Source organism: Amblyraja radiata, chromosome 36 (assembly GCF_010909765.2).
Source record: "Amblyraja radiata isolate CabotCenter1 chromosome 36, sAmbRad1.1.pri, whole genome shotgun sequence".
Lineage (NCBI taxonomy): Eukaryota > Metazoa > Chordata > Chondrichthyes > Rajiformes > Rajidae > Amblyraja > Amblyraja radiata.
The window spans coordinates 14755404-14778014 of record NC_045991.1 but is presented as its reverse complement, the minus strand read 5'-3'; the positions used below and the strand labels follow the sequence as shown (position 1 = coordinate 14778014).

Sequence of the window (22611 nt, the reverse complement as noted above, 5' to 3'; positions counted from 1 at the left end):
CAGACAATGAGACTCATCAAGACGACTTTGAAGCTGGTACAACTTGGGTGGGGGAGGGATGGCGAGAGAGGGGATGCAAGGTTTACTTGAAGTTATAGAAATCAATATTCATACTGTTGGATTTTATACTGTCCAAGCAAAATATGAGATGTTATTCCTCCAATTTGAAAAAGGCCTCACTCTGACTATAGAGGAGGCCCAGGACAGAAAGGTTAAGTGTGGGAATGGGAAGGGTAATTAAAGTGTTTGGCAACTGGGAGATCAGGTAGGTCCAGGCAGACTGAGCACAGTGAGTGGACTGAGGCGACTGCATACCTTGAATATTGCTTGCTTCAGTGCAACCTTTCTGCCTCTGCAAGTGTTGGCCTCTTGATGTCATCCAGAGATATCTGGTCTCGTGCCGAGAAGCCAGACGTGATGGAAAGCACTCAATTGAGCCCCTGACCGTCCCATCCTCGTGCACACTCATTCTTCTTCCTGGTGCCCCCCGCTTCCGCAGGTTACGGCTGCCCGTGAGCAGTCCGGGTGTCGGGTTATGGGGAGAAGGCAGGAGAATGGGGTTAGGAGGGAGAGATAGATCAGCCATGATTGAATGTCGGAGTAGATGGGCTGAATGGCCTAATTCTGCTCCTATCATTTATGACCTTATTACCCTGGAGCTGCCCTGGCTGCAGGATCCCTCGCAGTCCATTCACCCCTTTCCCACATTCTGGTACAGCCACCAGCGACCAAGTAACTTGCACAACCACAGGAGGTCCTCGGCACAATCATGTCCATCCCTGGGACTCCAGGATAGTCTTGGTGTTGTAGTCATGCAACATGTTGTTAGTTGGCCTTGCCAAGCAAGTTGGAAAACTTGGCTTCCCGCAAGACAGTGGGGGTGTCACTGTGAAGCGCTTGTTAATTGTCTCTAGTAACATTGTATTAACACAATGTGCCACCAATTGTGTTTTGACCTTCAAGTATTACTGGAGGTATTCACAGAGAATTTCTTAAAGCTGTCTGATGGGGGTACAGTTATCATTTGAACTAATTGGATGTATTGGTGGATGGGAAAGATTTAAACGGGTCGAACGGGTTTCATGGCTGGCTTGCAGGTAAGTCCTTCATTCAGGTCACTCGCGTTATTTAGTATTTCTTCCCCTCCAAGGTCGGTTCTTCTGTTTGCCTATCTTTGTTTCAGTTTTATTTATTTATCACATTGCAACTTTTGAAAGATTCAAGTGGGAATCAGAAGTTTTCTAAGGGCTGAATCGGCCGATTTGCGGGTCCTTTCATCGCCCGGCACGGCTTAAAATCAATCTGCTGCATCGAGGCGATCGAGGCTCCCGATGTTGAAGCCCCCGCCGGCCGATGAAAGGCCCCGCGAACGGGCCGATTCAAGCCCCACGATTCGGGACGGACGAATCTGCTGTTGCTGGAGTTCGGAGTCGGTCACCAACCAGGTCGGCTCCCAATGTTACCGTCCACAGGGCCCACGGCCAAAGCCTCGCGTGTGTTTGTGCGTGTGTGTCCGTGCATGTGAGTGTGTGCGCAAGCACGTGTCCACCAAGGAATTGTGCCCCCCCCCATGTTTTACATAGAAACATAGAAATTAGGTGCAGGAGTAGGCCATTCGGCCCTTCGAGCCTGCACCGCCATTCAATATGATCATGGCTGATCATATTGCCAACCGCCCCTGTGCACAACTGCACAGGCTTGCTAGACATTAAATGCTGGAGTAACTCAGCAGGTCAGGCAGATTCACTGGCGAAAGGAATAAGTGACATTCCTGGAAGTTCTCAACCTGAAACGTCACCTAGTCTTTCTCTCTGGAGATGCTACTTGACCCGCTGAGTTACTCCAGTTTTTGTGTCTAGCTTCGGTTTAAACCAGCATCTGTAGTTCCCTCCTATGCATTCTGACAGCTTGCTAGCTGGTTTCTCGGCACGGGCCGTGCTGTGCAGCTTTCAGCTCCCCGCCCATGTGTGTGGTTTGCACACCCTTCGTTAGCTGCCCGCGTCTGTGTGGCCAGCTCACCTCCCTCGTGAGAAAAATCCATGCGCCAACTCATACTTATTTAGATCCAAAGCAATCTTTGTCATTTGATGGTTACCGTACATGGTATGGATGTCTGCTCCGGTCAGTAAATGTGGAATCAAGGGCGGTACGGTGGCATAGTGGTAGAGTTACTGCCTTATAGCATGCAGTGCAGCACCAGAGACATGGGTTCAATCCTGATTATGGGTGCTGTCTACAAAGTTTGTTCTCTCCATGACCGTGAGGGTTTTCTCCGGGATCTTTGGTTTCCTCCCACACTCCAAAGAGGTACGGGTTTGTTGGTTAATTGGCTTGGTATAAATAGTCCCTAGTGTGTGTGGGACAGTGTGAGTGCATGGGGATCGCTGGTCGGTGCAGACCCGGTGGGCCAAATGGCCTGTTCCTTGCTGTATCTCTAAACGAATATAAAGGGCCTGTCCCACTTACGTGTCCTTGGCACGCAAATTACGCAACCTCGTCATCGCATTGAGGCGCATGGGGATCGTATGGCCGCGCGGGAGAGGTCGCACTGAGAAGCGCGGAGGGGTATGGAGTTGTGCGCGATATCGTGCGGTGCTCCAAAATTTTGTAGCGAATTAAATCTTCACGCGCCAACGGCCTGTCGCGTAACTGACGGCCAAAGTGGGACAGTCCCAAGACCCCGGCGTGATGCAACGTCTCACCTCCAACAGCAGGAGAAGCAGGCAAACAATCCCCGAAATCGGCCTGGGACTCACGGCCGTTGCGGTCCGGATCCGCCCCCACTACTACTCCAGACTGTGGCCAAGAAAATTGAAGATAGAAACAAAATGCAGGAGAAACTCGGAGGGACCAGCTGCATCTCTGGAGAGAAGCAATGGGTGACGTTTCGAGTCAAGACCCTTCTTTCAGACTGAAGAATAGTCTCGACACGAAACATCATCCATTCCTTCTCTCCAGAGATGCTGCCGGTCCCGCTGAGTTACTCCTGCATTTCGTGTCCATCTTAAAATGACATAATGCAATCCAGACATCTGTGCGGGCGCATGAAATCGCGCGCGACCTTCGCAGGATTGTCGCGCCTCAATGCGACCACGAGGTGGCGTAATTAGCGTGCCAAGGACACGTAAGTGGGGCAGAGGCTTGAACTACACACAATCCCCAGGCAGAAGGAGCAGTGAGACTTGCAGTTTTGTGGCTGTGGTTGGGAGGTGTTGGACAGAGCTGCCACCCAGGGACAAGGCAGCGTTTAATTCCACACCCGAGAGGTGTCGCACACACACACACACACACGCTCACGCCCGAGGTGGGATTTGACCTTCCTGCAGCCCGTAAGTGTTGTTGCTGGAACGACTTGAACCCGAGCTGTCACTGGAGAAATGTTGATCAAAGCTTTCCCATGGCTAGTGGGGGAATGGGTGAGCAGAGATGAAAGGCTGAGGTGTGCTATAAATGTGGGTGGGAGGAGGGAGCAGCAGGGGAATAGCCTTTCAACCCACAATGTCAATGTGGAACATAATGCAAAGATGACTAATCTTGCTTGCCTGCACACAATCCATATCCCGCCATTCCCTGCATCTCCATACGACTATCAAATGCCTCTATCGTATCTGCCTCCACCACGTCTCCTGGCAGAGCGTGTTCCAAGCATCCACCTGGTATAAAAAATCTATCACTTTTTATACTTTATCTCTCTCATCGTAAAGCTATGCCCTCTGGTCCTTGACATTCCCACCCTGGGGAGAAAGTAGTTGAGGGGGAAATAGAGGAGAGATGTGAGATAAGTGTAGGAGAAGGGGTGGGCTGCTGGGTGGGTTGGGGGCAGAGTGAATGGGGTGGAGAGTTGGAGGTTGAGATGGGGTTGTAGGATGGAGAGTTTGCCTGTGTGGGCTGCAGTTGGCCTGCATTAGGTTGGAGGTGTCTCCCCTCCATGCCGTGGAACGTGGCCTTGACAATAAATGTGCGGTGCACGGTCTCATTGAAGGGCGGCGATGGCGATATTCTGGGTCAGGTTGATATGGACTTTAGTTTAGAGATACAGCGCGGGAACAGGCCTTTTGGCCTACTCTCTCTATTTTGTTGACATCCTTCCTATAATTAGGCGACCAAAATAGTAAGATTAAACGAGAACTTACCAGTTTGAAGTTTGATCTGTATTTTATGAGGAGTTACGATGAGGGATTACGTGAAGAACCCGCTCAGTGCGCAGGCGCGGCATACTTCCAAGCAGCGGTGTGGAATCACAGATAGACACAGTTATTTGAAGTAAACATAGTAAAGATAAGGAGACATCAATTTATTAGTTTGATCCATATAATGAGGGTGGGAGCGGAGGGCACGTAATCCCTCAACGTAACTCCTCATAAAATACAGATCAAACTTCAAACTGGTAAATTCTCGTTTAATCTTACTATTTTACTTCGGAGTCACGTGAGTGACTACGTGAAGACTTCAAAGCTCTGTGATTTCAAACCGTGTAACAGTTCATACTTCACTCGCTGCCGAAGTCATTCGAGGGAGGAGGAATGTTTTCGTAATCAACCATGAATCTGTTTGTAAAAACAATAATGGTGTTATTAACAACAAGAAGACCAATTGCTCCCCCGGGCTTAAATTATATATTTTTTGCAGATTCTTTTTCTGCAAACGATACAGGTTCTGTCAGTGGTTTGTTATAAAAGTTTTGAACGTATACTCCCTAGACCACCCTGCAGTAGCCAGGATGTGGTCCATAGGCTCGTCCATCCTCTTAGTTACTGACGTGGAAGCTGTCCTGGTGGAATAAGATTTTATACACGTTAGTATTTACTCCAGCAACTCCCAGTACCTGCTTGAGCCACTAGAGATAGTTTAGCTCTTCACCCGACCATGAGGTTTCCTGTGGCTGACCCATAAGGCTTTTTCCTCTCCCTCGGTATTCCTTATTGTGTCGGTCTCTAAGTGGGTCATGACACATAAAACGTGGTTCAGGTGGGTATGCCCGGAATTTCATGACTGGACCTGATGTTCCTGGTCTGTTCTGTTTGGCCAACCCTTGAATGGGCATGTGACACTATCTGGTGTTATAACCATGTTGTCCCATTGCAGTAGATGGGAGAGCTGGCTCTTTGTGTTGATGTAAGGCCACCAGCATGTCCATCTTCAGGGTAGGCTGTTCCAGGGTGAGTGACCTGGCTGGTGATCATCCCCTAAGGCATGTCAGGATTTCACTGACATCCCAATTTGGGTGTACCTATTTCTGGGGAATGGATTGATATACCTCTCCTGTATCTGATCACCAGTGAGCGGTACCCAAGTTGAGTAGGCTAACAGAACATGTCCTTCATTGTGGTGAAGACCTGCCAGGAGCTCCAGTACAGTTTTTTGTTATAGTTGAATGTGTAATTCCTGTTTTGGAAAACAGTGTACCATTTCTTGATGCTCCTCAGGTATGTTCCCTAGGATATGCGACGGAATGCTGTCATCAGGTTGATAGTGCTGCTGATCCAAGCACAGCAATGGTCTTCCCAATTCTGCAATTCTTTTAATGACCATGTCGAGGATCACTGGGAACCATGCTTGTGGACTTGGTCCACTGTAATTTGCGTAGTACCCGACTGATGAAGCCGTAGTACCTATTGAAGAGGTAGAAGGAAAGGAAAACATAGAGATTAGGTTCCCCCCACCCCTCAATACGCGGGAATGTCTCCATTGCCGCTGCCTTGAGATTGGTTTCATGTGACGTAAGTTAGTACGTGGTGATTTAATTGGATATAAGGAATCGATATCTGGTGTCCATATTGCTTAGTGATTTCAGCAAATATTTTTGGTTTAAATGTATGTTTACAGTATTTAGCTCACCTGATAGGTGAGTTACTGATGGTCAAACATGTTTGACGACATACGGTTTCCAATTGTTAATAAATTGTCACCTAATATCGATGTTCTCCACCCAAGTGGTTTGGTATATGCCACCACTGTGATGTTGTTATCTTATAAACGAACATGCAAATTTGGTGGATTACTGAGCAAATGCTTCACTAGAATTAAGTAAGTTAACATATAACATGTTTAAGTCAATTCATATTGGCATTAAGTATTACAAGCTCAGTAACACATCAGGACACATAAGATGTTACTCAAAACAGGTGGAAGTGTACAACCATAATCCTTCCTGCCGATAAATTCCATGATAACACTACAGATTAATCCATTTGCCCCCATATTACAGGTATGGAGATAGTTTTGAACACTAGCATCTCAGCTCATAGGAAAGGTACAAAGTTCAGTAGCTGGTAATGCTGCTATATCCCAATTACTTTGCCACGTAGTTGATTGGTGGTTAATGCACCATGACTGATAGTCTTAATGAATACCAGATAACAACGTTGTGGATGGTCAACGTAAATATCTGGATATATATTTTGTGCACCGTTCCCAGAGGCACTGCAATACTGGGTCGATGCGTGGAGTGGACGGAGCAAGCCCCTATTCCATCTCCCTGTTCCAAAATTCAATGTAATATATGGTCCCTAGATAAGGGACGTATCAGATTATTAAACTGATAAGAACAGATACTACACTTGATCTTAGCCAAAAGGCCGAGAAGCGATGCAGCTAAAGCTGTATCCAAGGATAGTTTGTCTTTAATATATAGACATGCCATGACGGAATGTTTCTAAGTGCCAGGGCTAGTTGATTCTGGATAACTTTGACTTAAATGCCGCAACGCTCATCATGGTTACTCCATCCAGGTAATTGCGGTATATCCGAAACTTATATGAGAAGGTACTGAATAGTGTGCATCTTCAAGGTCGATGTCTACCATAAAGTATCCTTGGATCCATGGTAGTAGTTACAAATCCCATGAATGGGTATACCTGGTGAAATACTCAAGTGGTTTATCAACGATGTCGCGCCTGCGCACTGAGCGGGTTCTTCACGTAGTCACTCACGTGACTCCGAAGTAAAATTGTACACCATACTCCAGAATTGGCCTCACCAATGCCTTGTACAATTTTAACATAACATCCCAACTTCTATACTCAATGCTCTGATTTATAAAGGCCAGCACACCAAAAGCTTTCTTTACCACCCTATCGACATAAGATTCCACTTTCAGGGAACTGTGCACAGTTATTCCCAGATCCCTCTGTTCAACTGCATTCTTCAATTCCCTACCGTTTACCATGTACGTCCTATTTTGATTTGTCCTGCCAAGATGCAGCACCTCACACTTATCAGCATTAAACTCCATCTGCCATCTTTCATCCCACTCTTCCAACTGGCATAAATCTCTCTGTAGACTTTGAAAATCTACTTCATTATCCACAACCCCACCTATCTTAGTATTATCTGCATACTTACTAATCCAATTTACCACCCCATCATCCAGATCATTGATGTACATGACAAACAACAGTGGACCCAACAACCTGTGGCACCCCACTAGTCACTGGCCTCCAACCTGACAAACAACCATCCACCATTACTCTCTGGCATCTCCCATTCAGCCACTGTTGAATCCATCTTGCTACTCCACCATTAATACCCAACAATTGAACCTTCTTAACCAACCTTCCATGAGGAACCATGTCAAAGGCCTTACTGAAGTCCATATATACAACATCCACTGCTTTACCCTCATCAATTTCCCGAGTAACCTCTTCAAAAAATTCAAGAAGATTAGTCAAACATGACCTTCCAGTCACAAATCCATGTTGACTGTTCCTAATCAGACCGTGTTTATCCAGATGCTTACACATATTATCTAACAACGACCGGTGATCCCCGCACACTAACACTATCCCACACACACTAGGGACAATTTTACATTAATACTAAGCCAATTAATCTACAAGCCTGTACCTCATTGGAGTGTGGGAGGGAACTGAAGATCTCAGAGAAAACCCATGCAGGTCACGGGGAGAACGTACAAACTTCATACAGGCATCACCTGTGGTCAGGATCAAACTCGAGTCTCTGGCGCTGTAAGGCAGCAACTCTACCACTGCGCCTCCATACTGCCCAAGCTGACCGTCTTGCTCTGTTCCTAGGCTGGCCTACAGGTGCGAATGCTCAGAGTGGAGAAGGAGCAGGATCAGTTGACCGCTGCCTTCCGGGCTTGGCTGGACTGGGACAGTGAGCCGTCTGAAACCATACGCCTCCATCTCTTGCCGACACCAGCCCACACCATCAAGCTGCTGGGCAAGGTAACCCTTCAGAGACTGGAGGAGCTTTGGGAAATGCTGCCCTTCGAGTCGCCGGAAAGGGTGCAGGTGAGTGTCAAATGTTGGCAGCTTGGCCTCTTCCCCCAACCTTGCCTGGCAGTGATGTGTAGAGTCTGTCCATAGTGGGGTGAGCAGAGCTGTGATTGATGCAGGAGGAAATCCAGCTGTTAGTTAACATGTTGCTTAATCTGCCTGGTAGTCATTGAGAGAGATGGCATGGAAACAGGATCTTTGACCCACTGAGTCCACACTGACCATCGATCCCCTATTTGCACTAATCTAATCCATTTGTTATCTGACAACTGAATAAGTTTACCACAAATAGATAGCAGTCCTGAACTACTATCTACCTCATTGGTGACCCTCGGACTATCTTTAATCGGACTTTACTATCTTTACCTTGCACTAAACGTCATTCTCGTATCATATAACTATATAACCATATAACAATTACAGCACAGAAACAGGCCAACTCGGCCCTTCTAGTCCGTGCCGAACACTTATTCTCCCCTAGTCCCATCTACCTGCACTCAGACCTCTATTAAGTCCCCCCCCCCCTTAACCTTCTGCCCTCCAAAAAATAAAGACCTAACTTGATCAACCTTTCTCTGTAACTTAGTTGCTGAAACCCAGGCAACATTCTAGTAAATCTCCTCTGTACTCTCTCTATTTTGTTGACATCCTTCCTATAATTAGGCAAACAAAATTGTACACCATACTCCAGAATTGGCCTCACCAATGCCTTGGACAATTTTAACATTACATCCCAACTTCTATACTCGATGCTCTGATTTATAAAGGCCAGCACATCAAAAGCTTTCTTACCACCCTATCTACATGAGATTCCACCTTCAGGGAACTGTGCACAGTTATTCCAAGATCCCTCTGTTCAACTGCATGTCCTGCCAAGATCTAGCACCTCACACTTATCAGCATTAAACTCCATCTGCCATCTTTCTGCCCACTCATCCAAATGGCCTAAATCTCTCTGTAGACTTTGAAAAACGACTTCATTTTCCACAACACCACCTATCTTAGTATCATCTGCATACTTACTAATCCAATTTACCACACCATCAACCAGATCATTGATGTACATGACATACAACAGTGGACCCAACACAGATCCCTGTGGCACTCCACTAGTCACCGGCCTCCAACCTGACAAACATCCATCCACCATTACTCTCTGGCATTTCCCATTCAGGCACTGTTGAATCCATCTTGCTACTCCACCATTAATACCCAATAATTGAACCTTCTTAACCAACCTTCCATGAGGAATCTTGTCAAAGGCCTTACTGAAGTCCATATAGACAACATCCACTGCTTTATCCTCATCAATTTCCCGAGTAACCTCTTCAAAAAATTCAAGAAGATTAGTCAAACAAGACCTTCCAGGCAAAAATCCATGTTGACTGTTCCTAATCAGACCCTGTTTATCCAGATGCTTATATACAGTGGCTTGCAAAAGTTTTCATACTCCTTGAATTTTTAGTCACGTTACAACCACAAACGTAAATGTATTTTATTGGGATTTTATGTGATAGACCAACACAAAGTGTCGCATAATTTTGATGTGGAAGGAAAATGATACATGGTTTTCAAATTATTTTACAAATAAAAAACTGAAAAGTGTGGCGTGCAAAAGTATTCAGCCCCTCTGAGTCAATACTTTGTAGAACCACCTTTCGCTGTAATTACAGCTGCAAGTCTTTTGGGGTATGTCTCTACCAGCTTTGCACATCTCGAGTCTGAAATTTTTGCCCATTCTTCTTTGCAAAATAGCTCAAGTTCAGTCAGATTGGATGGAGAGCGTCTGTGAACAGCAATTTTCAAGACTTACCAGAGATTCTCAATTGGATTTAGGTCTGGACTTTGACTGGGCCATTCTAACACATGAATATGCTTTGATCTAAACCATTCCATTGTAGCTTTGGCTGTACGTTTAGGGTCGTTGTCCTGCTGGAAGGTGAACCTCCGCCCCAGTCTCAAGTCTTTTGCAGAATCTAACAGGTTTTCTTCCAAGATTGCCCTGTATTTGGCTCCATCCATCTTCCCGTCAACTCTGACCAGCTTCCCTGTCCCTGCTGAAGGAAAGCATCCCCACAGCATGATGCTGCCACCACCATGTTTCACAGTGGGGATGGTGTGTTCAGGGTGATGTGCAGTGTTAGTTTTCCACCACACATAGCGTTTTGCATTTAGGCCAAAAACTTCAATTTTGGTCTCATCTGACCAGAGCACCTTCCTCCACATGTTTGCTGTGTCCCCCACATGGCTTATGGCAAACTACAAACGGGACTTCTTATGGCTTTTTTTCAACAATGGCCACTCTTCCATAAAGGCCCGATTTGTGGAGTGCACGACTAATAGTTGGCCTGTGGACAGATTCTACCAACTGAGCTGTGGATCTCTGCAGCTCCTCCAGAGTTACCATGGGCCTCTTGGCTGCTACTCTGATCAATGCTCTCCTTGCCCGGCCTGTCAGTTTAGGTGGACGGCCATGTATTGGTAGGTTTGCAGTTGTGCCATACTCTTTCCATTTTTGGATGATGGATTGAACAGTGCTCCGTGTGATGTTCAAAGCTTGGGATATTTTTTTATAACCTAACCCTGCTTTAAACTTCTCCACAACTTTATCCCTGACCTGTCTGGTGTATTCCTTGGGCTTCATGATGCTGTTTGTTCACTAATGTTCTCTAACAAACATCTGAGGCCTTCACAGAACAGCTGTATTTATACTGAGGTTAGATTACACACAAGTGGACTCTATTTACCAATTAGGTGACTTCTGAAGGCAATTGGTTGCACTGGATTTTATTTAAGGGTATCAGAGTAAAGGGGGCTGAATACTTTTGCACGCCACACTTTTCAGTAACATTTTCCTTCAACTTCACAATTTTGTGCCACTTTGTGTTCGTCTATCACATAAAATCCCAATAAAATACATTTACGTTTGTGGTTCTAACGTGACAAATTGTGGAAAAGTTCAAGGGGGATGAAAACTTTTGCAAGCCACTGTATATTATCTCTGAGTATCCTTTCCATTAATTTGCCCACCACTGATGTCAAACTAACAGGTCTATAATTGCTAGGTTTACTCTTAGAACCCTTTTTAAACAATGGAACAACATGCGCAGTATGCCAATCCTCCGACACTATTCCCGTTTCTAATCACAATTGAAATAATTCTGTCATAGCCCCTGCTATTTCTACACTAACTTCCCTCAATGTCCTGGGGAATATCCTGTCAGGACCTGGAGACGTAACCACTTTTATATATTTCAAAAGAGTCAGTAGTTCCTCTTTTTTGAATCCCATAGTTTCCATAGCTACTCTACTTGTTTCCCTTACCTCACATAATTCAATGTCCTTCTCCTTGGTGAATACCGAAGAAAATAAATTGTTCAATATCTCCCCCATCTCTTTTGGCTCTGCAGATAGCTGTCAACTCTGACTCTCTAATGGACCAATTTCATTCCCCGTTATCCTTTTGCTATTAATGTAGCTGTAGAAACCCTTTGGATTTACTTTCACCTTACTTGCCAAAGCAACCTCATATCTTCTTTTAGCTTTTCTAATTTCTTTCTTAAGATTATTTTTACATTCTTTATACTCCTCAAGCACCTCATTTGCTCCATGCTGCCTATAATTATTGTAGATTTCTCTCTTTTTCCGAACCAAGTGTCCAATTGCCCTTGAAAACCATGGCTCGTTCAAATTTTTACTATTTCCTTTCAACCAAACAGGGACATAAAGATTCTGTACTCTTAATGTATCTGTACACTGTAAATGCCCCGATTGTAATCATGTATTGTCTTTCTGCTGACTGGATAACACGCCACATAAGCTTTTCACTGCACACGTGACAATAAACTAAACTAAACTGAACTGAACAGAAAATAAATTGTTCAATATCTCCCCCATCCCTTTTGGCTCTGCAGAGAGCTGTCCACTCTGACTCTCTAATGGACCAATTTTATTCCCCGTTATCCTTTTGCTATTAATATAGCTGTAGAAACCCTTTGGATTTACTTTCACCTTACCCTTTATTATTTCCATATTGTCTTCAATCCCCTCCCCCCCTCCCCCCCAGATTCTCCACGTGTCGACATGGAAGAGGCAATTTACCGCGGCCAATTAACCTACCAATGTGCACACATTTGGTATTCTCTGTCTACAAAGGCTCTGGCTCTGTGTTGGACAGAGGTGGGGTGGGCGCGTGCCCCTTTTGAGTTTAACGTTGCGTGTGTTTGTTTCCAGGCTGACATCGCCGCCATCCAGCAGATGCATGAGGAGCGGACGGAGCCGGCGCTGCGGGTAGTTGGTTGCAATACCAAGGTGGGTGCGGGGAGAGAGAGCTGGTGCTGGAGCTAGTGTGGGAGAAGGGGTAGAGAGGGCACAGGGAGTCATGGTTCATAAGTGATAGGAGCTGAATGAGGCCATCCGGTTCATCAAGTCTATTCCTCCATTCAATCATGGCTGATCTATCTTACCCTATTAACCCCATTCCCCTGCCTTCCCCCCCATAACCCCTGACACCCATACTAATCAATAATCTATCTATCATTTCCTTAAAAAGATCCACAGCCTACTGTGGCAGTGAATTCCACAGATTCACCACCCTCTGATTAAAGAAATTCCTCCTCTTCTCCTTCCCAAAGGAACGTCCTTTTATTCTGAGGCTAAGGCCTCTGGTCCAAGCATGGCAAGCTTTCCTTTGCATTATGCCTGATATAGCTGCTTTTAGTTTTTTTTGGTTTTGTTTTAGAGATACAGCGTGGACAGTCTGCGCTGACCAGCGATCCACACACCCTACCACTATCCTGCACACACTAGGGACAATTTACTATTTTACTAAGCTATTTAGCCTACAAACCTGGACGTCTTTGGAGTGTGGGTGGAAGCTGGAGCACTTGGAGAAAGTCCACGCAGGTCACGGGGAGAACGTACAAACTCCGTACAGATAGCACCCGTAGTCGGGATTGAACCCGGGCCTCTGGTGCTGTGAGGCAGCAACTCTACCGCTGCACCACCGTGCTGCCCCTTAGCTGCTCCACCTCTCAGTCAGACCATTTGACTGGAACAAATGACAAGTTATAAATAGAAAATTGCAAATCTGCAGGTGATGAAGGACTGAAACACAATGCTAGAGATACTCGGGTCAGGCAGCAGGTGCGCAGAGATACTTTTTTTAATTGACCATTCATACAATCTGGTCGATGATAAACATATTTTCAGATGCAAAAATAGGGAAACTGAGGAGAGCTGGATCAGTGGCTGATCTACTTGAAGCATCTACAAGTTTCAAACTTGCTGAACAAATCCAGATTACAGATTGTAGAAGCAAGTACCTGCAGATGTTGGTTTACCGAGGAAAGACACAAAATGCTGGAGTAACTCAGCAGGTCAGGCAGATCCAGGAATGCTGCTGACCCACTGAGTTACTCCAGCATTTTATCTTTCCAGAATAGAAGTTTATTTTTCATGGCCACTTTATTCACAATTTGTCAGTTGCCACAAAGCAAGCCTGTGTAAATAAGCTTGTTCTCTCCCCATCCACGATGCTACATGGAGTAAAGCTGTTGCTCCCAGTCATTTGAGATCGTTCCCCTCATACCTCAAAAACATCTACCTTGTCCATGATAACATGCTGGTTATCAATGATGTGTGTAATTGAATAGAATGTCCTGAAATCCATGATCAGCAGGGTGTTTTAAGTCTGGTTTGTAGCTAATCCATCTTCTCTCCTGCCAAAAGTACTTTCATACTGAAGCACAGGTTCCCTGATTTGTCCTCATGTTTTTTTGCTTTGTAGAATAAAGATGCTGCCGTTTACAAATTCATTGAACTGCGGGTGAATAACAACTGGGGCCATCCAGAATATACTTGCCTCTAACGGTTCCATGTCCACGGAGAAGCAGCGATGTGATTCTGGATGCGTCTGCCCCGCCCGCACTCTACAACACAAACAAACTCTACCTAATCTGGATTCAAAGTTGATTTCCCGCAACAATGTCAATTTCTGTCATAAATGTTTATAGTGTTTTAAATTATTTATAATTATTTTATCTTAAATGTATTTAGAATGAAACATCCTTAATTTAGAATTAGAATTAGAATTAGAATTAGAATATTCCTTTAATAATCCTTTTCAGGAAATTATTTGCCACGACAACTTCAAGACAAACATAACACCACGCTTTCATACATAACAAGTTAAAATACGTTAAAATACAAGTTAAAATACAATTAATTAAAAAAAAGTGCAGTTATTTATGCTCATTAAAAAGTCTTATAGCAGCTGGTAAACAGGACTTCCTGTATCTCTCCGTTTTGCACATTGGTGCAATCAGCCTCTGGCTGAAGATGCTGCTCTTGGTCACCTTCAGGGCATATATTTGAACATATTTTCATTTACAGCGGTGGTTGTGGGGGAAGGGAGGTGTATTGGTGGGGGTGTGAGGATGGGGGATTGGGGGCATGTGGGGGGTTGAGGGGGGAGGGGGTTTTGTGTGGGCTGGGGGGTTGTAGGTGGGTGAGGGGGCTGTCGGGGAGGGGGTTGTAGTGGGCTTACTGGTTCATGGCCCCGTCTCCGACTGCACTCCTGGCTCCAGGACCCGGCTCCGGACTCATGTTCTCCACAGATGCTGCCTGACCCACTGAGTTACTCCAGCACTCTGTGAAACATCACCTATCCAGGTTCTCCACAGATGCTGCCTGACCCACTGAGTTACTCCAGCACTCTGTGAAACATCACCTATCCATGTTCTGCACAGATGCTGCCTGACCCACTGAGTTACTCCAGCATTTTCTGTCTATTTCCCCTTCACCCATCTGCCCAAGCCCACTCTCCCCCCTCCTTTCATATGTTCCTTTCCACTCATAAACCTCTCTCTGCCTTTACATTTCACTCCTCTGTCAAATCTGCTCTACTTATCTACATGCATTTTTCTTCTTCACATAGAAACATAGAAACATAGAAATTAGGTGCAGGAGTAGGCCATTCGGCCCTTCGAGCCTGCACCGCCATTCAATATGATCATGGCTGATCATCCAACTCAGTATCCCGTACCTGCCTTCTCTCCATACCCTCTGATCCCCTTAGCCACAAGGGCCACATCTAACTCCTTCTTAAATATAGCCAATGAACTGGCCTCGACTACCCTCTGTGGCATGGAGTTCCAGAGATTCATCACTCTCTGTGTGAAAAAGGTTCTTCTCATCTCGGTTTTAAAGGATTTCCCCCTTATCCTTAAGCTGTGACCCCTTGTCCTGGACTTCCCCAACATCGGGAGCAATCTTCCTGCATCTAGCCTGTCCAACCCCTTAAGAATTTTGTAAGTTTCTATAAGATCCCCTCTCAGTTTCCTAAATTCTAGAGAGTATAAACCAAGTCTATCCAGTCTTTCTTCATAAGACAGTCCTGACATCCCAGGAATCGGTCTGGTGAACCTTCTCTGCACTCCCTCTATGGCAATAATGTCCTTCCTCAGATTTGGAGACCAAAACTGTACGCAATACTCCAGGTGTGGTCTCACCAAGACCCTGTACAACTGCAGCAGAACCTCCCTGCTCCTATTCTCAAATCCTTTTGCTATGAAAGCTAACATACCATTCGCTTTCTTCACTGCCTGCTGCACCTGCATGCCCACTTTCAATGACTGGTGTACCATGACACTCAGGTCTCGCTGCATCTCCCCTTTTCCTAGTCGGCCACCATTTAGATAATAGTCTGCTTTCCTGTTTTTGCCACCAAAATGGATAACCTCACATTTATCCACATTATACTGCATCTGCCAAACATTTGCCCACTCACCCAGCCTATCCAAGTCACCTTGCAGTCTCCTAGAATCCTCCTCACAGCTAACACTGCCCCCCAGCTTAGTGTCATCCGCAAACTTGGAGATATTGCCTTCAATTCCCTCATTCAGATCATTAATATATATTGTAAATAGCTGGGGTCCCAGCACTGAGCCTTGCGGTACCCCACTAGTCACTGCCTGCCATTCTGAAAAGGACCCGTTTACTCCTACTCTTTGCTTCCTGTTTGCCAGCCAGTTCTCTATCCACATCAATACTGAACCCCCAATGCCGTGTGCTTTAAGTTTGTAAACTAATCTCTTATGTGGGACCTTGTCGAAAGCCTTCTGGAAGTCCAGATACACCACATCCACTGGTTCTCCCCTATCCACGCTACTAGTTACATCCTCGAAAAATTCTATAGGATTCGTCAGACATGATTTACCTTTTGTAAATCCATGCTGACTTTGTCCAATGATTTCACCACTTTCCAAATGTGCTGCTATCCCATCTTTAATAACTGACTCTAGCAGTTTCCCCACTACCGATGTTAGACTAACTGGTCTGTAATTCCCCGTTTTCTCTCTCCCTCCCTTCTTAAAAAGTGGGGTTACATTTGCTACCCGCCAATCCTCAGGAACTACTCCAGAATCTAAAGAGTTTTGAAAGATTATTACTAATGCATCCACTATTTCTGGAGCTACTTCCTTAAGTACTCTGGGATGCAGCCTATCTGGCCCTGGCGATTTATCGGCCTTTAATCCATTTAATTTACCCAACACCACTTCCCGGCTAACCTGGATTTCACGCAATTCCTCCAACTCCTTTGACCCGCGGTCCCCTGCTATTTCCGGCAGATTATTTATGTCTTCCTTAGTGAAGACAGAACCAAAGTAGTTATTCAATTGGTCCGCCATATCCTTGTTCCCCATGATCAACTCACCTGTTTCTGACTGCAAGGGACCTACATTTGTTTTAACTAATCTCTTTCTTTTCACATATCTATTAAAACTTTTGCAGTCAGCTTTTATGTTCCCTGCCAGTTTTCTTTCATAATCTATTTTTCCTTTCCTAATTAAGCCCTTTGTCCTCATCTGCTGGTCTCTGAATTTCTCCCAGCCCTCCGGTATGCTGCTTTTTCTGGCTAATTTGTACGCATCATCCTTCGCTTTGATACTATCCCTGATTTCCCTGGTTATCCACGGATGCACTACCTTCCCTGATTTATTCTTTTGCCAAACTGGGATGAACAATTTTTGTAGTTCATCCATGCAGTCTTTAAATGTCTTCCATTGCATATCCACCATCAACCCTTTTAGAATTAATTGCCAGTCAATCTTGGCCAATTCACGTCTCATACCCTCAAAGTTACCTTTCTTTAAGTTCAGAACCATTGTTTCTGAATTAACAATGTCACTCTCCATCCTAATGAAGAACTCAACCATATTATGGTCACTCTTGCCCAAGGGGGCACGTACAACAAGACTGCTAACAAACCCTTCCTCATTACTCAATACCCAGTCTAAAATAGCCTGCTCTCTCGTTGGTTCCTCTACATGTTGATTTAGATAACTATCCCGCATACATTCCAAAAAATCCTCTTCCTCAGCACCCCTGCCAATTTGATTCACCCAATCTATATGTAGATTGAAGTCACCCATTATAACGGTTTTGCCTTTGTCGCACGCATTTCTAATTTCCTGTTTGATACCATCTCCAACTTCACTACTACTGTTAGGTGGCCTGTACACAACACCCACCAGCGTTTTCTGCCCCTTAGTGTTTCGCAGCTCTACCCATACCGATTCCACATCCTGCAAACTAATGTCCTTCCTTTCCATTGCATTAATCTCCTGTCTAATCAGCAACGCTACCCCACCTCCTTTTCCTTTCTCTCTATCCCTCCTGAATATTGAATATCCCTGGATGTTCAGCTCCCAGCCTTGGTCACCCTGGAGCCATGTCTCCGTGATCCCAACTATATCATAGTCATTAATAGCTATCTGCACATTCAACTCATCCACCTTATTACAAATGCTCCTTGCATTGAGACACAAAGCCTTCAGGCTTGTTTTTACAACACTCTTACCCCTTATACAATTTTGTTGAAAAGTGGCCCTTTTTGATTTTTGCCCTGGATTTTCCGGCCAGCCACATTTACTTTTCACCTTGCTACCTATTGCTTCTACCCTCATTTTACACCCCTCTGTCTCTACGCTCACACATTTAAGAAACCCTTTCTCTTTAACTCCATCCTCCACTAGCCCATTCGACACCCCACCCCCCTTATTCAGTTTAAAACCACCCGTGTAGCAGTGGCAAACCTGCCTGCCAGAATGCTGGTCCCACACCTGTTAAGATGCAATCCGTCCCTTTTGTACAGTTCCCCCTTACCCCAAAACAGATCCCAGTGGTCTAAGAATCTAAATCCCTGCCCCGTGCACCAGTTCCTCAGCCACACGTTCAGGTCCCGTATCTCCCTGTTCCTGCTCTCGCCAGCACGAGGAACTGGAAGCAAACCGGAGCAGGTGGAGCTGTGGTGGACGCTGCTGCGGCCCGACCCCCGGAGATTCGGTGGCTGCAACTGCGGGTTTGGCGGACGGCGGCACCGGGAGCCCGCGGGTCCCTGCTGGGAGACCGCTTTTCAGGGCTTCCGCAACGGCGACTTCTCCCGCCCGAGTTGCGGGGTTGAAGAGCTCCTGGAGCGGGGCCTTACACCATCGCCACGCGCGGCTTGGAATGGCCGCGGGATTGCGAGCGCACGCCGGGGGCTCTAACACCAAGACCCGGTGTGCGACCTTGCATCACCCGGCGTGGCTTTAATGGCCGCGGGACAATCGCCATCGCCAGCCGGGGGCTTTGACTTTGAATCTGACATCGGGGGGGGGGGGGGGAGTGCAGTGGAGAGATAAGTTTTTTTGGCCTTCCATCACAGCAATGTGATGGATGTTTATGTAAATTATGTTATTTCTTGGGTCTATTTGTTTGTAATGTATGGCTGCAGAAACGGCATTTCGTTTGGACCTCAAGGGGTCCAAATGACAATAAATTGAATTGTATTGTATTGTATTGTATAACAACCCTGGAGGTCCTGCTTTTCAGCATTTTTCCGAGCTCTCTAAAGTCACGCTGCAGAATATTCATCCCCTTCTTTCCGATATCGTTTGTGCCGACATGCACTACCACTTCCGGATGTTCACCTTCGCCCTTGAGGATTTTCTGCACTCTGTCCGTGACATCCTGGATCCTGGCACCAGGAAGGCAGCACACCATCCTCGCATCCCGTCTGTTGCCGCAGAAACCCCTGTCCGTACCTCTCACAATGGAGTCTCCCACTACAATGGCGTTGCCTGCCTTAGGCCTTTTTGGTTTTGGCTCAACAGCCCTATTCGCATCACAAGCCAGTCCGCCGCCCAGTGTAAACACCTCTTCTGTCCCGACAGCTTCTAAGTGGGTGAACATGTTCACAAGAGGTACAACACCCGGGGATGTTGGCATTCCATGCTTCCCTCCCGTTCTCACTGTCTCCCACCTTCTCTCTTCCAGTACCTTAGGTGTAACAATCGTACTGTAGGACTTGTCGAGGAACGACTCCGTTTCTCGGACGAACCGGAGGTCATCCACTTGCTTCTCCAGTTCCCCAACACGGCCCTTCAGGAGCTCTACCTGGATGCACTTCTCGCATTTGTAGCAGCCAGAGGCACCGGCGGTGTCCTTCACCTCCCACATACTGCAAGCATCGCACTGAATCAGCTTGCCTGACATCTCCTTCTTTCGTCTCCTCACCAAAGACTCACACTTTGCCAACAGGGCACTTCCCTCACAAGGCCGCTCACTCACTGCCGCTCGCTAAGAGCAGTCTTGCTTAAATTGACGGATAAATTGCCTGATTTACCAATTTACAAACCAAATTCCTCAGTTTTCAACTGTTTTCCCAGCACTGAAACTGTTTTCACTTCTCTCCTCCCACTTGGGCTAGAGCCAATCAGTCGTATCTCTTGCTAACCTCCTGCTGCTGTTGTTGCTCCCAAAACTACAGCAGTTCACGTTTTAGTCATAAAAAGATGCAGTGTGGAAACAGGCCCTTCAGCCCAACTTGCCCACACCGACCGACATGTCCCACTCACACACGTTTGGCCCATATCCATCTAAATCTGTCCTATCCATGTACGTGTCCAAATGTCTCTTAAAGTCCCCGTCCCAGCCTTAACTACCTCCTCTGGCAGCTCGTTCCATACACCCACCACCCTTTGTGTGAAAAAACTACCTCAGATTCCTGTTAAATTCTGAAATATTGGTCATAAATTTGGTGCAAAAATGCTCCAAAATAATGCTCACAATGCATCATTGAGCATCTAAAACCCCTGAGCTTAAGCGGGCCCTGGATCACGGCATCGATGGACTTCACGCTTCGCGCTCGTGATGTGCGCAGAACGCACATTATTTCACATTAAAATGTTTGTAATCCTGTCATGCCACCCCCCTTTTTGAAAAGCTTCATGTGGGCCTGCTACCCCCAATACCATATGCTCGAATTTTGCACAGTAATCTCTTGTGTGGGACCTTGTCAAAGGCTTTTTGAAAGTCCAGATACACCACATCCACCACATCCACTGGCTCATCGCTTCATCTCTCTCAACACAAAGTATAGTTTGCAACAGAACCACATCTCCAGTGGACACGGGAACACGGGTTTCGTAGCCCAATCATGGATTGCTTTCTTCCCCTCTCCTTTCTTTAGCTTTCCAATTAATTCCTGAAGACTTCTTGCAGTCTCGTGAGAGGCTTCTCAGAGCCTCTTGCAAAAGTCACCTCCAGCACAAAACTCTGCTTATGCTCACCTGGCCTTGCCTTTCCCCTCCACCAGCCAGCCAGCTGCTTGCTGCTGCCTCTCCTCCTCAGCCGTAAGCCTGGCTCGTGACAAACCCACAAAGGTGGCCGGCCTTGTCATGATCTCTGGCGCCGCCCACCCAGGCACACTGGCGACAGTGCAAGCCCGCCCACCCTCCAGAGCCAGTCATCCCACCGCCACAGACAGACAAAGTGTTTTAGAAGGAACTGCAGATGCTGGAAAATCAAAGGTACACAAAAATGCTGGAGAAACTCAGCGGGTGGGGTGCAACAGCATCTATGGAACTTCTTCAAAGTAGGCATACCTTGAGATTTCGCAGTGGAGTAGACAAAGTGTTTTAGAAGGAACTGCAGAAAGACACCTTGCCAATACACAGCCGTGCGCAGTGTGCCGGCCACCCTCCCGTCCCCACTCCCAGAACGAACGGCCAGGGCTTCTGTCGGGGAGACGGGTCCGCCACATTGACCAAGCCATGGCTCGCCCTGCAGCCGCTCACTGGTGTGAAGGCGCTAAATTCACCCCTGCCTCCGTCACAGAGTCAGTGAGTCTTACAGTAGCGGTGCTCGCTGTGACGACTTGATTGGCAGAGCCGGCAATTGTGACTTTGAACATTTTGCTGAAGATTTTTTTCTCCTTCCTGGAAGTTTCAGTTGCATTTGGGTTGAAATGCGAGCAGCGTCCTCCTCTTTTCCCTTGAAATAAAGGAAGGCATTTAACTTGAGTGGTCCCGTCAACACACACACACGCAGAGTGAGAGAGGGCAGCACTTATGCAGCTTTTATGCAAAGGTGAAGAGGAAGTTTTGTCTTTTCTTTTGAACTTTGAAAATCTCCCAAAAGGGAAGTGCACCGTTCCCAGAGGCACGTCAATACTGGGTGAATGCGTGGAGTGGACGGAGCAAGCCCCTATTCCATCTCCCTGTTCCAAAAATCAATTTAATATATGGTCCCTAGATAAAGAATGTATCAGATATTAAACTGTTTAATTTCAAAATAGACTTTATTCAATTGATAAATATATACAATTCATGAACCATGCGAACAAAAAGTTCACCCGACATTTTTCGGAGACTACAAATTGTTCAGTACAAAATTTATATATATTTTTTATTTTTTACATTTGTCAAATTCCACCAAACTGCCCCCCACCCGTGCCACTCTGTGGCCCCTGTCCAAGTAATAAATATATTCAATGTGTACACAGTGCGAAAATTCCATCCGACATTTTCGTAATCTATACAAATTGTTCAATAGTTTATACGTCTTTTACATTCCACGAAAATGTCCCCCAGCCACTCGCTCTGCACGGGTGAGGCATACACATTAATCAGTCGGAGCGGAGAACCACGGTACATAACATCCACCACCAGGAGACGCCCCCCAACCACCTCCCTGCGCCGCTTCCCCCGTCTCTCGTGGCTGGGGTACGGTGACAGATTCTACAATGCTCCCAGTTGCCCGGAGTTGGGGCCCATCGGCCGCTACACTGCTCCCAGTTGCCCGGAGCTGAGGCCCATCGGCCGCTACACTGCTCCCGGTTGCCCGGAGCTGAGGCCCATCGGCCGCTACAATGCTCCCGGTTGCCCGGAGCTGGGGCCCATCGGCCACTACACTGCTCCCAGTTGCCCGGAGCTGGGGCCCATCGGCCGCTACAATGCTACCGGTTGCCCCGAGCTGGGGCCCATCGGCCGCTACAATGCTCCCGGTTGCCCCGAGCTGGGGCCCATCGGCCGCTACAATGCTCCCG

General features: G+C 46.5%; 2 non-coding genes across 2 annotated transcripts; both read right to left on the bottom strand.

Annotated features, from left to right (window-relative positions):
• Positions 1-6398: 6398 nt before the first annotated feature.
• On the bottom strand, positions 6399-6590 carry LOC116966307. The gene has a single exon (XR_004409989.1). It is a non-coding gene; the product is annotated as a U2 spliceosomal RNA (small nuclear RNA).
• Positions 6591-21703: 15113 nt separating this feature from the next.
• LOC116966306 lies at positions 21704-21885 on the bottom strand. Its single transcript, XR_004409988.1, has one exon. It is a non-coding gene; the product is annotated as a U2 spliceosomal RNA (small nuclear RNA).
• Positions 21886-22611: the final 726 nt, after the last annotated feature.